The sequence below is a fragment of the Lontra canadensis genome, unplaced genomic scaffold, assembly GCF_010015895.1.
Source record: "Lontra canadensis isolate GAN:19392208 unplaced genomic scaffold, GSC_riverotter_1.0 scaffold60, whole genome shotgun sequence".
NCBI lineage: Eukaryota > Metazoa > Chordata > Mammalia > Carnivora > Mustelidae > Lontra > Lontra canadensis.
Genome location: NW_022631054.1, coordinates 11643522 through 11656456, shown reverse-complemented (window position 1 = coordinate 11656456; position 12935 = coordinate 11643522). Strand labels below are relative to the sequence as shown.

At 43.8% G+C, this 12935-nt stretch overlaps 1 protein-coding gene across 2 annotated transcripts in view; it reads left to right on the top strand.

Annotated features, from left to right (window-relative positions):
• The first annotated feature begins 1143 nt into the window (after positions 1–1143).
• Positions 1144–12935, top strand: part of TESK2 (testis associated actin remodelling kinase 2) — a 138305-nt gene continuing 126513 nt past the window's right edge. Inside the window, exon 1 of one of the 2 annotated variants that reach the window (XM_032877620.1) lies at positions 1144–1454. The gene's annotated coding sequence lies outside the window, so the exon portion shown is untranslated. The remainder of the gene's footprint in view (positions 1455–12935) is intronic. The other variant, XM_032877623.1, reaches the window with a different exon arrangement.

Sequence of the window (12935 nt, the reverse complement as noted above, 5' to 3'; positions counted from 1 at the left end):
CTGGAATTATGACTGAGCCAAAGGCAGGCGCTTAATGACTGAGCTGCCCAGACGCCCCAGTTTGTTCTCTATATTTACGGGTCCAGTTATGCTTTTTGTTTATTCATTCGTTGTTTTTTAGATTCCACATATGAATGAATTCATACACAGGTTTCTTAAACTTTATTGCCACAGGAATGCACACTACTTATGCTCCTATTCAAATCTCACTCATCAGTCAAGACCCATCTGGTAGAAGGCAAGTCTAAAGATATCTGAAAGGATGTCTCTAATCCAAGGGAGTACTGGTGCAGGAAGGCCCATGCTCCAGTGTTTCTTTGCCTGCTTTAGCACTGGGAGCTCTAGCCCTGTTCCAATCTGCTCAGGCGTGAGATTATGAGGCCCTTGAAGTCCAGGTATATGGGAAGCATGAGGAAGGAAATATGTGCATGTTGAACAGTTGAGCAGAATTTATTCCCTACGCAGCTCTTTCAAAATCTTCAGTTTTCAAGCCAGCTCAACTGTTACCTCCTCCAAGAAGGCTTCACTGAATCGGATCTCAGTCTTGATTAATAGTTGCCTCAGCATTTTAACCCTACCCATTGCTCTTACCATCTCAGGTAGCTAATAATAGTTGATCATCAGTTTTTCCACTATACTGAGGTTCTGCAGGACTCTGCGTTCATTTATCTTTTCTTTATTCAGGTAGTCCTTACTTAGCTATACCCTTCACCAACCGAAAATCCGCGTCAGTAGAATCCATTTTCTGTTGGTTTTATTAATTACCAATGATTGTTCCCTCTTGTGTTTACTGCTCTCCTCCCAGCGCCGGAGGCTTGGGGACTTGAGTTTCCCCCAGGTGTATTCCCTCCTCCTTGGTTCCGCCTTCCTAACACACTGCTTCTTCTGTTTTTAACCTCCTTTTCCTTCCTATTGGTTCTCTTCGTCTCCCAGAGTTGGCGCCGAGGGCTGTTGATTGGCTTTCCCGGACGCCTATTGAGGCCACCCTCATACCACGTGGCATTCCTAATGCTAATTGGGTAATTCCGCTAGCTCGTTTATCAAAGATTGACGATTGATTGGCTGCTCGGAGGCTTGAGGAGTAAGGGCGTGCTCGCCTTTAGCCCCGCCCCAGTCCCCCTGCTGGCGGGGCAGGCGTTTCAGTCGCGGGCGGCTGCGGAGCTCCTCGGAGATTCAGCTGCCTTTTCAGGCTCGCCGTTGGGATCATTCTCTTGGCCCCGCCAAACAGACGGGGGAAACGGTCCCGATTGCGGGGCCATGGCAGTAGCCTCCTCGTCCTTCGCTGCCGCTAGTTCCGACGAGTCGCCTGCTTCTGCGCGAGGGACCCCCACCACCTCCGCGGGCTAAGAGCCTCTGCCGCCTCGGAGCTGTGAGGACTACTATGCTCCCACTTTGCTGCTGCCTCCGCCTCCCGCCCGCGCAGGCACCCCTCTGGCTGCTCAGTCCCGCCTCAGGTAACGCCGAGAGAGCGCATAGGGCACAAACCCGGGGCGCCCCGGCCCGTGCGCCCGGGCGCACGGCTCCTCCACCGCCGCGGCTCCGGAGCATTGGCACTAGGGTGTCTCAGCACCGACAGGACCTCTTTGCTTCCCAGGGTCCTCTGAGCGGCTGGGGATACTCCTCGATCCGTTTTCCTTCCCTTTTCACTTTCTTCAGGGTCCCGGGACAGCCCCCATCCCTACCTCCGCTTCCTCGCCTCAGAGGCCGGGAACCCTTTAGAAGTTCCTTGGTAGCAGGGACCCGGTCCTTGAGTCCTCTCACGGACTTTTCTCACTTCAGAGACTCAGGAAGAACTCTTGCTTCAGAGAGCTCCAACTCCGCACTGAGAACCTTCCTCGTCCCTCAGAGATCTGGACTCCCTCACTTTACTTCCCTCAAACATACTCTTTCCTGGGAACTTTCCCTTTCTACGTTAGAAAGTACTCTGCCCGCCCCCCCCCCCCCCCCGCGCCGAGACACTACTGCCTCCCCCCCTTTTCTCTTCTCTGTCATCCTTATTCTCCCCCATCCTTCCTTTTCGCTCTTCTGCTTTTTACCCTTCACTTGGAAGATTCTGGACTAACCCAGTATTTAGATTTAGCTAGAAACGAAACTCATGTTTGTTTGACTTAAAGACCTTTCCGTTTACAACTCTGAGAAAACCTTGCTGAAGAATTTGGACTTTATTCTGCAGGTATGGGGAGCCACTGAGGGTTTTGTAAGCAAGGGTTTGGTATGACTGATGATCTCTGGTGAGCATGTGAAGGAAGAATTGAAAGTGAAGACCGTGTGGAGGCAGAAAGCCTAGGTAGGCAGGAAACCACTGTGCTAATCCAGGCCAGAGGGGATGAACTGGAATAGTGGGAAGAAAATGAAGAGAAAGACGTGAATTTCTAGGACGTTTAAATTCCACGAGGTTTCCAGAGTTGGGAGCGGTAGTGGGACGTTTCGGACTTCGGGGCTGGGATGCACTGGTAGTGTTAATTGTAATAGGGAACATGAAGAAGCATTTTTTTTTTAAGATTTTATTTATTTATTTAAAATATTTTATTTATTTATTTGACAGAGATTACAAGTAGGCAGAGAGAGAGGGGAAGCAGGGTCCCTGCTGAGCAGAGAGCTCAGTGCGGAACTCCATCCCAGAACCCTGAGATCATGACCCCAGCGGAAGTCAGAGGCTTAACCCACTGAGCCACCCAGGCGCCCAAGATTTTATTTGTTTATTTGACAGAGACAGAGATCACAAGTAGGCAGAGAGGCAGAGAGAAAGAGAGAGAGGGAGAGGCAGGCTCCCCGCTGAGCAGGGACTCCAGGACACTGGGATCATGACCTGAGCCGAAGGCAGAGGCTTAACCCACTGAGACAGCCAGGTGCCCCTGAAGAAGCAGTTTGGAGGGAAGGCCATGAATTTTGTTTTGGACATGTTTAATTTGAGGTGCTTTTCAGATATTACTGTGGTTTGCTGGAAATTGGGTCTGAAAATTGGGAGAGAGGTTGGAACTGAATACATAAATTTGAGGGTGCCTGGGTGGCTCAGGTATTTGAGCGACTGCTTTCAGCTCAGATCTTGATCCTGCAGTCCCAGAATCAAGTCCTGCATCAGGCTCCTTGCTCGTTGGGGAACCTGCTTCTCGCTCTCACCCTCTCTGGTCTTTTGCTCTGTCACACTCTCTCTCAAGTAAATAAATACAATCTTAAAAAATTGAATATAGGGCGCCTGGGTGGCTCAGTGGGTTAAGCCTCTGCCTTCGGCTCAGGTCATGATCCGGGGGTCCTGGAATCGAGCCTCACATCGGGCTCTCTGCTCAGCGGGGAGCCTGCTTCCTCCTCTCTCTCTCTCTGCCTGCCTCTCTGCCTACTTGTGATCTCTCTCTCTCTGTGTCAAATAAATAAATAAAATCTTTAAAAAAATTGAATATGTAAATTTGAGGGTCAAGAGAGAATATAACAGGGATATTTGAAGACTTAGTATGGGGTGGTAATACTGAAAGAAGAGAAGAAGATGGTTATGGACCAGAAGGAACATCATTGTTTGAAGGGTAATAGACACGGAGAAAGAGAGGTTGAAGGAATGGGACAAGAATAAGACCAGGGCGCCTGGGTGGGTCAGTGGGTTAAAGCCTCTGCCTTCGGCTCAGGTCATGATCTCAGGGTCCTGGGATCGAGTCCCACATCGGGCTCTCTGCTCGGCAGGGAGCCTGCTTCCTCCTCTCTCTGCTTTCCTCTCTGCCTACTTGTGATCTGTCTCTGTCAAAGAAATAAATAAAATCTTTAAAAAAAAAAAGAATAAGAGCAGAATAGTATTATAATAGAGACCAAAGGAGGGGCACCTGGGTGGCTCAGTGGGTTAAGCCTCTGCCTTCAGCTCAGGTCATGATCTCAGGGTCCTGGGATCGAGCCCCGAATCGGGTTCTCTGCTCGGCAGTGAGCCTGCTTCCCCCTCTCTCTGCCTGCCTCTCTGTCTACTTGTGCGCTCTCTCTCTCTCTCTCTCTGTCAAATAAATAAATAAATAAAATCTTAAAAAAAAAAATAGAGACCAAAGGAAGAAGGGTTTCAAGATGGGAGGGGATGACGGTCACTGTCAGGTGCTACAAAGCTCAAGTAGAATGACGATTAGAAGGAAACCACTGAATTTAGCAATTAGGAGATTACTTGTTTCCTCTAAAAGACACTTTGGCCAGTGCAATGGTGGAAATGCAAGCAATAGATCATGATGGATTGAGGAACAAATAGGAGGCAGTGAGTAAAATTACTCTTTCAGCAAGTGTGGTTGTGAAAGAGAGCTGATGGTAACATTTTTATTGAGAATATATTCTATGTCAGGTACTGTAAAGATGCTTTATAGATCCCAACAGCCTTGTGGTGTAGGTATCAGTATTCCTCTTTTACAATTGGGAAGACTGCAGGCAAGAACATGAACTTTCCACTATGGCACTTTTTTTTTTTTTTTTTAAGTATTGGTGAAACAGTTTTGTAGGTTGAGGGGAAAATTAACCTAGGAAATATCTTGGGCATTTCATTCCTTTATTTATTTATTTTTTTTTTTTTCAGGAACTGCACTTGCATTTATTGACCTCTTCTTTAACAATATAGCACATTTCAATTATAAATGAGGAAAAACCATTTTTTATTTTGTCAGGAGGGGAATGGACACACACTTTCATTATCTGTAGACATTTTGGTTGCTATTTTTAAAGAAATATGACATTTGTATTTCATTCTAAATTCCACGAAGATTGATTGGTTGATTGAAGAACCAATGGTTTAAGACAGGACTGATATTGGAAGTAATGCCCTGGCAAAGGCAGTTTCCCTGAAGGGTCAGGTGTCCTTCTACTCTGTGGTATTTAAGGGAAAGATTGCCGCATCTTCATCTTAATAGAAGCAACTTCTGGGACATGTTTTGGTTCTTCATGGAGCCCATCTTCTCCATCTTGAACGGGTAGCAGGCTCGGTTGGCTCGGAGCGCGGCCGGAGGCCAGGCAGACGGGAGTAATTGGGCGCTGTTCTCTGAGGGTGCACCGAGGAGTGGGGCCCCGGGCTCTTGGCTCCTCCGGGCCGGAGACTGGGAGGCCGCCATCTTCCATTCCTTTATTTTTTAAAAAGATTTTATTTATTTATTTATTTATTTGAGAGAGAGTGATAGTGAGAGAGAGCTTGAGTAGGGCTTCAGGGCATTTCATTTTTTGATACTAAAAGGTTAGAAGTTAAGATGGATAATGGTGTGGTAGAAGGAAAAGAAGGTGGGGGAATTTGACAGATGGTCTTACTTTCTTGATGTGATTAGTTACCTTTAGAGAGGTCACTTATTTCTGGAGACTGAGGAGCTACAGTGAGTATTAGGGCCATGGAAATCTTCAATGGAAAATGAAAATAGATTAAGAATAAAAAAAAAAGATTGCTGACCACATTGTGGGCCCAGTAAAAGTTAGATATAATATATTTGTAATGGGCCCAGTAGCATGGAATTTGCATTATCCCCAGCAGTTTAGGAGTGGGAGTGCAGAAAAGGTAAGGTTGGGTTGATCCAGAATTGGAATATATAAGAAGAGAAGATAAGATGGAGAGTAACTGTACAGTGCTAGTGATATTGTGGGAGTTATGGTGGAGTCTGAGAGTCCAAGCTGGGGTTTTAAGAAGGAAATCCTTCAGAGGGCCCAGTGTACTTGGAGAATAAGGAGACAATTAGAAATGTGGTTGAGGGGTGCCTGGGTGGCTCAGTTGTGAAAAGTCTGCCTTCGGCTCAGGTCATGATCCCAGGGTCCTGGGATGGAGCCCTGCATCAGACTCCCTGCTCAGCGGGAAACCTGCCTCTCCTTCTCTGATTCCCACCCCCAACCCACTTGTGTTCCCTCTCTCACTGTCAAATAAATAAATAAATTCTTTCAAAAACAAATGTGGTTGAAGACCAGGTTCTTTAAGAAATACAGAATGGGGGCACCTGGGTGGCTCAGTGGGTTGAGCCTCTGCCTTTGGGTTGGGTCATGATCTTGGGGGTCCTGGGATCGAGCCCCACATCGGGCTCTCTGCTTGGTGGGGAGCTTGCTTCCCCCTTTTCTCTCTGCCTACCTCTCTGCCTGCTTGTGACCGCTCTGTCAAATAAATAAATAAAAGCTTAAAAAAAAAAAAAGAAATACAGAATGGGAGGGGTGCCTTGCTGGCTCAGTTAGAGGACGAGTGTGCGGCTCTTGAGGTTGTAATTTTGAGCCCCACAATTGGTGTAGAGATTGCTAAAAAATATATAATAATAAAGAAATACAGAATGGGACAACTGAGAGTTTGTTATTTCAAGATTAAAAAAAAAAAACAAAACAGGGTATAGGGGTGCTTGCGTGGCTTAGTCGGTTAAGCGTTTGCTTTTGTCTCAGGTCATGATCCCAGGGTCCTTGGATTGAGCCCAGCATCTAGCTCCCTGCTCAGCAGAGAGCCTGCTCTCCCTCTCCCTCTCCAGCTCCCCCTGCTTGTGCTCTCTCTCTGTCAGATAAATAAATAAAATCTTAAACAAACAAACAAACAAAAAACCCCCAAAAGCTTTAGGATATAACTGTTATAGTGCTGTTAAAGGGGAATGGAAGTACAGGTTATTGAATTAGTGGGAGGTTGTGAGGCTGTGAAGTGTGCTGAATATGTCATTGGTATGGATATACTAATTGTCTAGTATGATAGCAGGAAATGGAAAAGAGGAGATAGTGGGTTCTATAGGTGGGGCTGCTCAGACCTGAGGGACCCAGGATTGAATTAGAGGTTCCTTATTACTTGTTAGAAAGTAGTACTGGGGGACACCTGGGTGGCTCAGTCAGTTTGGCGCCTGCCTCCAGCTCAGGTCACGATCCCAGAGTCGTGGGATCAAATCTCTCTTCAGGCTCCTTGCTCAGCGTGGAGCCTGCTGCTTCCCCTGCTTGTGCTCTCTCACGCTCTTGCCCTCTGACAAATTAAAAAAAAAAAAAAGTAGTATTAGGTGATACAGATGTTTGTGTGAATTAATGTCAAGTTCGTGTACCCTGGATCTATGATATCTTACTCTCTCATACAGATATATATTTGGGACGGTCTCAAACAAAAATCTTTTGAGATTTGGTATATGGTAGACCTATTTAATTCTGTTTAAAAGTGTATATATGTTGAGAGACTAAGCTAGGGACTCTCTACCCCAGAATCCCCAGTAACATTTTATGCTTATGTTAATTTTTTTTATTAATGTTTTATTTATTTGTCAGAAAGAGAGAGCACACACACGAGCAGGGGGATGGTGGCAGGCAGAGGGAAAAGCAGGCTCCGTGTTTAGCAAGAAGCCTGATGTGGGACTCATCCCAGGACCCTGAGATCATGACCTGAATCGAAGGGAGAGTCTTAACCGACTGAGCCACCTAGTCATCCCTGTGCTTATGTTAATTGTAAAAGGAAAATTGCATATTTACATGTACTCATTCCCTGGCTTACTTAGAGTAGAAAGCTGACTTAATTTTTCTTCCCTGTGTGGAAGTGTTTATAGATATATTCTTAGTGTTGTACACTTCATTGTTCAGCAAAATGAACATCGCGTTGGAATTTGAAATCTATGATAAGGGCCTTTATGAGCATTTCATCTTCTTCGAGTAAATGAAGCCCAATTATTACAATGTATAGTGTGGGTGATGCTGAATGTTTTGGACCAACAATGGGTATTATACTATTTTCCAAGTCATCATATGGATGACTTCAGTGTGTCTCATTAGTATTGTTTTTGCCAAGTACTCAGAGTGGGTGTTTTTTTCAGTTGTTTAAATTTAAATTCATTGTGATAATTTAAAAAATTTTTTAAATTGGTTTTCTAAAAAAGATTTTATTTATTTATTTGACAGAGAGAGGGAAAGCGGGAGAGTGCAAACAGGGAGAGTGGCAGAGGGAGAGGGATAAACAGTCTCCCCCATGGAGTGAGGAGACCTACTCGGGGCTCTATCCCAAGACCCTGAGATCGTGACCTGAGCCAAAGGCAGACACTTAAATGAGCCAACTAGGCACCCCCCCTTCCTTCCTTCCTTCCTTCCTTCCTTCCTTCTTTCTCTCTCTCTCTCTCTCTCTCTTTCTTTCTTTCTTTCTTTCTTCTTTTTTAAGTTCTATTTATTTGAGAGACAGAGCATGAGCAGAGGGACGGGCAGAGGGAGAGGGAGAAGCAGACTCCCTGCTCAGTAGGGAGCTTGGGTGGAGCTTGATTCCAGAACCATGGGATCATGACCTGAGCCTAAGGCAGGTGCTTAACCAGCTTAGCTACTCAGGCGCCCCAGAAAGTGGGATTTCTAAGTTAAAGGATATATGCATTTATAACTATGAAATTTTACCAAATTGCTTTCCTTGGAGGTTGTTTTAATATACCTTGCCTGTAACTCACCATCATTAGCTGTATCTTAGATTATACTTAAAAGGTGCTATGTGCCAGGTACTATTCAGACTGTTTTACATATATTTTTTTACATATATAAGTTTACTAATATTCCTTTGAGATAGGTACTATTATTATCTTTATTTTTTAGGTTAATAGATTCAGGAAGAGAATTTAATAGACTTGCCCAAATCATATAGGTATTGTGGTAGAAATTCAAACTAAGCACTCTGGCTTTAGGATCAGTTTTGTTAGAATCACACTTTGCTGTTATCAAAGTTGAATTTTTGCCAGTCTGATAGAGAAAAATGGTACCTCAGAGTGGTTTTAAGTTTTAAAAAATTATGTTAAAGTTTAGCATCTTTTTATGTTGAGTTATTCATATTTCATTTTCTGTAAACTACCTGTTTAAATTTTTATTTATCTGTTGTCATAGGTCTCTTTTCTATTGATTTCTATGTCTTTATATATTATACGTGTGTACATACATACATATATACTTAAAATAGTTCATGTATATATGATAGATTTTTTTTCTGTGGTATGTATTATAAATATTTCCCATTTGATATTTGTCTTCTGACTTCTCTTATTTTATACCCATGAAAAACTTTTAGATTTAGGTGTATTTTTATGCAGATTTTTCTTTTTTATGTAGACAAATTTCTTAATCTTTTCTTTTATGGCTTTTGGATTTTGAATCATAGAAAGGCCTTCTCCATTTTAATCCTCCACTTTTTATCTATCCAGTGGGAACCAGAAAACAATTATTTTGAAGGTCAAAGTATTTTGTGAACTATAAACTGTAAATCATTCTATAGATGAAATATGGTGTTATTTAGTAATTTGTCTTCTGGATAAGTTGTATAGAGGCTGTCATCTCCTCTGCCTTAAGTGGAATACAGTGACATAATTTTCTTTCTGCCATGTGGAAAACTGGTGGTATTGATATTGTGGTCAGTGTTTTCCTTGGACAATTTGCCTGGGATCTTTTTCAAGAGTAGGCACTGTGGAAATCCTAATGTATTTTTGCATACTTTAGTCTTATTCTTTGTATTAGAATTCTTTTTTTAACTTTAAAAAATTTTATGAGATTTTATTTATTTCACAGAGAGAAACACAGCCAGAGAGGGAACACAAGCGGAGGGAATGGGAGAAGGAGAAGCAGGCCTCCCGCCGAGCAGGGAGCCCAATGTGGGGCTCAAACCCAGGACCTGAGCCGAAGACAGACACTTAACGACTGAGCCACCCAGGCACCCCACTTTTTAAAATTTTTTAAAAAATTTTATTTATTGGGGTGCCTGGGTAGCTCAGAGGGTTAAAGCCTCTGCCTTCAGCTCAGGTCATGATCCCAGGGTCCTGGGATTAAGCCCCAAATCGGGCTCTCTGCTCGGCGGGGAGCCTGCTTCCCTTCCTCTCTCTCTGCCTGCTTCTCTGCTGACTTGTGATCTCTGTCTGTCAAATAAATAAATAAAATCTTTAAAGAAAAATTTTTATTTATTTATTTGACAGAGAGAGACACAGCGAGAGAGGGAATACAAGCAGGGGGAGTAGGAGAGGGAGAAGCAGCCTTCCCGCCAACCAGGAAGCTTGATGCGGTTTTGATCCCAGGACTCTGGGATCATGACCTGAACCAAAGACAGTTACTTAATGACTGAGCCACCCAGGCTCACCTGGAATTCTTTTTTTTTTTTTTTAAGATTTTCTTTTTTTTTAAAGATTTTATTTATTTATTTGACAGACAGAAATCACAAGTAGGCAGAGAGGCAGGCAGAGAGAGAGGGGGAAGTGGGCTCCCCTCTGAGCAGAGAGCCTGATGTGGGGTTCGATCCCAGGACCCTGAGATCATGACCTGAGCCGAAGGCAGAGGCTTAACCCGCTGAGCCACCCAGGTGCCCCTATTTTCTCTTTTTTTTTTTTAAGTAAATTTTATTTTTTAAACTTTTTTTTAAATTTTTTTTTTTTAAGATTTTATTTATTTGTCAGAGAGAGAGGGAGAGAGAGCAAGCACAGGCAGACAGAATGGCAGGCAGAGGCAGAGGGAGAAGCAGGCTCCCCGCCGAGCAAGGAGCCCGATGTGGGACTCGATCCCAGGACGCTGGGATCATGACCTGAGCCGAAGGCAGCTGCTTAACCAACTGAGCCACCCAGGCGTCCCTATTTTTTAAACTTTTAAAAAAGATTTTATTTATTAGAGAGAGAGAGAGAGGAAACACAAGTTGGGGGAGGGGCAGAAGGAGAGGGAGAAGCAGACTCTCCATTGAGCAGGGAGCCTGATGTGGAGCTAAGTCCAGGACTCCTGGATCATGACCTGAGCCCAAGGCAGTTGCTCAACTAACTGAGCCATTCAGGTCCCCCATATTAGGATTCTATAATTAGAATCTGATTAAAAGTTCTCAAAAATTGGGGCATCTGGGTGGCTCAGTGGGTTAAGCCTCTGCCTTCGGCTCAGGTCATGATCTCAGGGTCCTGGGATCGAGCCCCTCATTGGGCTCTCTGCTCGGCAGGGAGCCTGCTTCCCCCGCCCCCCGCCTGCCTCTCTGCCTACTTGTGATCTCTGTCAAATAAATAAAATCTTAAAAAAAAAAAAAGTTCTCAAAAATTGTTTTGCTTTCACATTAGCTATGATTTGCAAATTTATACATTATTTACCATGGGTGTTTTATTTCTGCTGACTGCTAGGAATTTGTACTTTGGGAGGATACCTCACGTGTGTGTGTGTGTGTGTGTGTGTGTGTGTGATTATAAAATTAATGCATTTCATTAATGTCAAAAATGAAAGTAGAGGTGGTTTTAAAGGAAAAGATACAAATTATTCACATCTTCCAAGATTCTAAAAGTTAATGGCCAATTTTAACATTTGGGATGTATCTGCTTAGCATTCTTCTTGTGCTTTTTGTGTATATGTCCATATTGTCATCACCAATGCTCTAGGGCTTGGCATAGTGCCTGGCCCCTAGTAGGTACTAAATTAATGTTTGCTGACTGAGTGAATGAAAAAATGAACATGCTTTTACATAGAAAGTATGGAATCTGAGTGGCCTATTTACTTTCTTACATACTGTAAATTTTTTTTTAAAGATTTTATTTATTTGTCAGAGAGAGAGAAAGCACAAGTAGGCAGAATGGCAGGCAGAGGCAGAGAGAGAAGCAGGCTCCCCGCTGAGGAAGGACCCGGATGCAGGACTTGATCCCAGGACTCTGGGATCATGACCTGAGCCGAAGGCAGTCGCTTAACCAACAGAGCCACCCAGGTGCCCCTTTACTATAAATTTTGATTCATATAGTAGTATTGAAGTTTGTATGCCGCAGTTCATTTGGTGGTGAGTAGGTTTGAATCTAAGCCCTTATGGAGCTCATAGTCCAGTGAAAGAGACAGATAAACAATTGAAATACTGTGTAATTACTGTAACAGCAGAGATTTGTGCAAGGTGAGATTAAGGGGTCAGAGGACACACCCATGTGAGATGATTATTGAGAGAGCTATGTAGAAGAGGTCAGGAAGAACATACCAGAGAGAAAGAATATTATCTGTATAGGCATTAAAGTGTGAACAGAACTCTACAAGTAGTTCTCTATGTCTGGAGTAGATTTTGTTTGTGGAAAGGAGGAGAGAGAGATGAGGATTGAGGCTAAATAAGAAAGAGCCTTTGTATCACACATGAAGAGTTCTCAGAAGCTTCCTCCCATTGGAGAATAGATTGAAACAGGTAATAGAGTGGAGATAGGAGGACCAAGAGGACATTAACTGAATAATAGCTAGAATGAGGTGAATGTCACTTCAGCTGAGATAGGAAGGGAAAGCTACACTTGAAATGTGGGTTAAGTCTGGGATATGATTAGGCCAGTTTTTGTAAAGCATGTCTAAAAGCCAGACTAAGGGGAGATCTGGGGGGCTCAGTCATTTGGGTGTCTGCCTTCAGCTCAGGTCATGATCTCAAGGTCCTGGGATGAAGCCCCCCTTGTTGGGCTCACTACTCAGTGGGGAGTCTGCTTCTCCCTCTGCCCTTCCCCCCACTCATGCTTTTTCTCTTGATCTCTCTTAACTCACTCTCTCTCCCTCTCAAATAAATGACTGAATAAAGTCTTAAAAATTTTTTTTAATCACTGACTATTCAATTTTTACATTCCTTGCCTTACCCTCTTCCCATTTCACATATATCATAAATTTTATCTCTTGTGGTCTAAGCTACTATTGCAGGAGGGATGAAAAGATAGTTTTAATTTGTTTATTAATTATTATTTTTTAAAAAGATTTTATTTATTTATTTGACAGGGAGATCACAAGCAGGCAGAGAGGCAGGCAGAGGGAGAGGGGGAAGCAGGCTCCCCGCTGAGCAGAGAGCCCGATGCAGGGCTCTATCCCAGGACCCTGGGACCATGACCTGAGCCGAAGGCAGAGGCTTAACCCGCTGAGCCACCTAGGTGCCCTGAAAAGATAGTTTTTAGTTCTCCCTTTTTATCATCATTTTTGAAATAAAAGTAATGCATGATCATTGTAAGAAACGACTCTGCTGAATGTATTACATAAAAAAGTGAATGTCGGGGCGCCTGGGTGGCTCAGTGGGTTAAAGCCTCTGCCTTCGGCTCAGGTCA